Below are 4,853 nucleotides of genomic sequence, written 5' to 3' on the forward strand. Positions count from 1 at the left end.
ACAACCAATATACTGGTACCAACTTCCCAGCACACTATCCCCCCTCCCACCACCAACTCCCCAGCACACTATCCCCCTCCCACCACCAACTCCCCAGCATACTATACCCACTTCCCCCTCCCACCACCAACTCCCCAGAACACTATCTGCTCCCCCCTCCTACCAACAACACCCCAGCACACTACCCCCCTACCCCATCCCACCACCAACTCCCCAGCATGGCCACTCATGGCGGCCAGTGTCCCAGAGTCATTCACAGTCAGGGCCTCTTCTCCCCTGCCTGCCCCTGGTGACTGCGCAAAGAAGGCACTGGGACTGACTTTGTGGCATGCCCTGCTGTGAACCCTCTGTGGTATTGTGGAGGTGCATGGGACCGAGCCTGTCACCAGGTTCTGCTGCTGCTGAAACCCATTACCCTGCCGGATGGCTTCCACTAGGGCAGAGACACCCTCCGTCATCTCCCGGATATATTGTGCATAAAGTGTCAGGGAGGAGGTGTTGGCACTCATCTCAGCCCTGTTCGGTACCATTTGACGCACAACCCTGCGGTGGCTCCCTGGACACTCTCCCTGATGGACTGCAGGTGGCCGGAGTGAGTATACCCAATGGCCTCCATCTCACGCTTTCTGTGCTGCAGGTTTTTCAGCATTTGCAGCACCACGTTGTGTGACAACCTATGCGGTTGGGGAGGTGGGCTCTGCATTGGGCTAGGGCTGTACGTGGGTGAGCCATAGGATGGAGTGTCCTCATCCAGCTTTGGTGTTGCTTGGCGCTGATGGTGTGGAAGGTTTGCTGGGGAGTGTAGGCCTTGGTCAGGCATAGACTCTGGGCTGGTGTCCCCCTGTGGCTCCTCAGTTTACATTGGCAGCAGGTGTCGGCTCTGTGTCCATGCATTCGGCTGCCGGTATGGTTGCATCCTGGCCTGCACTGCTCCAGGTGGCCGCTGGTGTTGACACAGGGCCTGCGGTGCCACCGTCAGGCTTGGACTTGCTGGCTGCAGATGTTAGACAGTGGTCCAAGCACCGAGGCAAGGTTAGTGGGTCCCCTTTGTGGGGTGGTGGTGGCAGGCCTTGAGGGTCTTGTTGGAGCCACTCCTTGATGGGCCTGCGACATCTGAGGTCCGTGGCAATGTGTGAGTGCCTATAGGGGACATAGGAAGTGTCATCAGGTATGGTTTACCCAAATGTGTTGGCATGCAATACACAATTGCAATGGTACAGAGTGCGACCCCACACATATGGGCAGATGGGCATGGTTGGCCTTGGGAGTATGCATGTGAGACCACCTTCATGGGGTTGCTTGTGGCGAGGGCCCGTTGGTCATTGGCCTGTGTTTTTATAGGGCAGGGTGTCCATGCTGGGCTAGCTTATGTCCCATATGTATGCTTGTGAACCTTCATGGCCCCACATCCCCTCCATGGGTGGCACTGACATGGTGGGTTTGGGAGGTGGCTTATTCCATGGCAATGTCATGGCTCCATGGGGCAATGCTGTGCTGCCAGCAGGGCTGTACTGTGGTGCACGGTTATTGGCAGACTGTGCACACATGTCTCTGTGTGGGACATGCACTTCCCTGTGGCTTGTCCGGCATGCACTCATGGCTCAGGCCTACTGGGACAGCTTCTTGCTGTGCTGACTGCTGTATGGTGTCATGGTCATTCACGCACATCATTCACGCTGGCAGAGGGTATGCCAGTAGGGGTGTGGTGCGATTGACATTTGTTATGTTCACTTGCTTGCCCTTCCCGCTGCTGTGACACTCAGGGGTGCCCTTGGTGCCATGCCCCATGGCTGAGGTGGAGGGTGGCTGATGTGCCAACCCGTCACTCTGCCCTGTCAGTGTGCTCAGCTTTGGGGTATACTGGCTTGTGAACCTGTCCACTGGGGCTTCTTATTCTGGGTTGTCATTTATGCATGCATTTGCGGGGGGTCACTCACCTCCTGCCTCCTGGCTGCTGGCTCCCGCCTCCACACTGCTGACTACCTCTATCACTTCGAGGTCCAGCACTGTGCTGCATTTCTCCTCCCAGGCGTTGAGGGCCAGTGGCTCGATAGTACCTCCTCTTGTCGCCAGGGACTCAGGGCGGTGTTGCGACAGCAGTCCCCTTACCCTCAGGTCGTTCCACGTTTTGCAGCAGTCCTCACCATCACAGGGTACACTGGCAACTACTGACACTTTTAATGGTGTTCCAAGTTGCTGTACACTGCTGGCCACTGGTCTTCCTCTGCCGGCTTCCGTACAGTTCCTCACAGTGGGACACCACCTCATCTGTGAGGGCCACAAGCTCCCCCTCACTAAGTTTTTGCTTTCTCAGACGATGTTCAGCCCCCTTGCCTCGTAGCCTCTCCTGTGACATATCTGCAAGTTTGCAGGACCGGATGGCTGTAGGTTGTGGAGATATTCAATGTATTGTGTTTTTCAAAATGGCCACCGCGATGCTTCCACTTCCGGCGATGATGCAATTTCCGCCAGTGCTAATAGCACCGGGATTTCTGGCGGTAGCGCTATTAGTACTGGTTTTCTGGCGGTAGCCCTTATTTTGGTGCAATTACCCCCAGGCACTAATAGCGCTACCACCGGATTTAGGGGCAGGTGCATGCTAGGTTGTGATATGGTGCTAATTGCGCCACACGACCCTACGGTAGTGCTATTTGCGCCTGGCGGTAATAGTGCAGATTTACCGCTGACCTTGTGATGGGGCTCATTGTGTCTTGAGTTTCCATTCTGCATATATGATGAATGACCAAGCACTTTCGAAAGACATATCTCAGTAACATAAACTTAACTTTCCAAAGTAAGCTTTCAATGTAATGAATCTTATCAATTATTTGTGGATATTCCAAACATGTTGGCCTTCAAATTGTTAGCAAAACAAAAGAGTTGATGGCTGGAAGGTTTAGAATAAATCTTGACCTCTGGCATTGCTCTGGGCAACCCTCCAGACCATCGTTCTTCGCCTGCCAAGCCATTACAAAAGGGGAAAAACCATATGCAAATCAGGCTTGGTCCCACCCCCAAAGGGGTAGTCCAGCCCGAACTGCTAGGTCACATCCCTTTTGCACGAGACCACAAGCATCCCCAGACATGTTTCAGCCTTGTTGGGCATCATCAGTGAGGAGTAGCTTGGGTCTCTAGGCCCAGCAGGCAAGGGACCCACGTCTGGGCATACCCTTCCCACTCGGGGTGACAATAGCAAAACAAAAGAGTTGATGGCTGGAAGGTTTAGAATACATCTTGACCTCTGCCATTGCTCTGGGCAACCCTCCAGACCATCGTTCTTCGCCTGCCAAGCCATTACAAAAGGCGAAAAACCATATGCAAATCAGGCTTGGTCCCACCCCCAAAGGGGTAGTCCAGCCCGAACTGCTAGGTCACATCCCTTTTGCACGAGACCACAAGCATCCCCAGACATGTTTCAGCCTTGTTGGGCGTCATCAGTGAGGAGTAGCTTGGGTCTCTAGGCCCAGTAAGCAAGGGACCCTCGTGTGGGCATACCCTTCCCACTCGGGGTGACAATAGCAAAACAAAAGAGTTGATGGCTGGAAGGTTTAGAATAAATCTTGACCTCTGGCATTGCTCTGGGCAACCCTCCAGACCATCGTTCTTCGCCTGCCAAGCCATTACAAAAGGGGAAAAACCATATGCAAATCAGGCTTGGTCTCACCCCCAAAGGGGTAGTCCAGCCTTAACCAGTGGTTAAGATTCATTCTAATCCTTCCAGCCATCACCTCTTTGTTTTTTCTTTGTCACCCCGAGTGGGACGGGTATGCCCAGACGTGGGTCCCGTGCCTGCTGGGCCTAGAGACCCAAGCTACTCCTCACTGATGAGCCCCAACAAGGGCGAAACATGTTTGGGGATGCTTGTGGTCTCGTGCAGAAGGGATGTGGCCTAGCAGTTTGGGCTGTACTGCCCCCTTTGGGGTGGGGCTAAGCCTGATTTGCATATGGTCTTTCCCCTTCTGTAATGGCTTGGCAGGCGAAGAACGGTGGTTTGGAGGGTTGCCCAGAGCATTGCCAGTGGTTAAGATTCATTCTAAACCTTATTTATTTATTTATTTATTTATTCGCATTTGTTTAGCGCACAGGCAGCCCAGTGGGCATTGTGGCGCTTGTTACAGGAAAAGAAAATGACTTATTTTACATACATTACAGTCATTACTTGGTTGCACGAGCAGAAAACAGAGGATATTCAGATGACTAGTTGTACATACATTGAAATGAATTTCTTAGTTGCAAGAGAAGAGACATGTCTACAGGGGGGGAAGAGGAGGTAGGAGGGGAGGAGGAGATAGTAAACAACATGAGGAGAGGGAGTTAGTTAAACAAGATGGTTTTCAGCTTTTTTCGGAAGGCAGAGAGAGAGGTTTCTGCTCTCAGTGTGCTAGGTAGAGAGTTCCATAGCTTAGGGGCAATGTAGGGAAAACTAATTCCACCTGCTCTAGCTCGATTGATGCGTGGGACCTTAAGTTGGTTGGAGTGGCATTGCCTGGTTGGTCTGGAGGAGTGAGACTTAGTTAGTGTATCAGACAGGTATGATGGTGCGGAGAGGTTGATACATTTGTGTGCGGTGGTAAGTATTTTGAATGTAATGCGCTCTTTGACCGGAAGCCAGTGTGCTGCCTTTCTGGCTAGCGCGATGTGGTCCCTTTTAGGTATATTGAGGGCTGCTCTTAGAGCATTATTCTGTGTGGTTTGGAGTTTATTGAGATTGGAGTTAGAGGTGCCAGCCAGTAGCGCATTACAATAATCTAATTTGGCTCCGATGGTGGCTCTGGCGATAGAGAGGCAATTATCTCTGGTTAGGAAAGGTTTGATGGCATTGATGAGTTTGGTGCTCAGGGCGGAGGCTGAGA

Source organism: Ambystoma mexicanum, chromosome 14 (genome assembly GCF_040938575.1).
Source record: "Ambystoma mexicanum isolate Mex_15411 chromosome 14, UKY_AmexF1_1, whole genome shotgun sequence".
Classification (NCBI taxonomy): Eukaryota; Metazoa; Chordata; class Amphibia; order Caudata; family Ambystomatidae; genus Ambystoma; species Ambystoma mexicanum.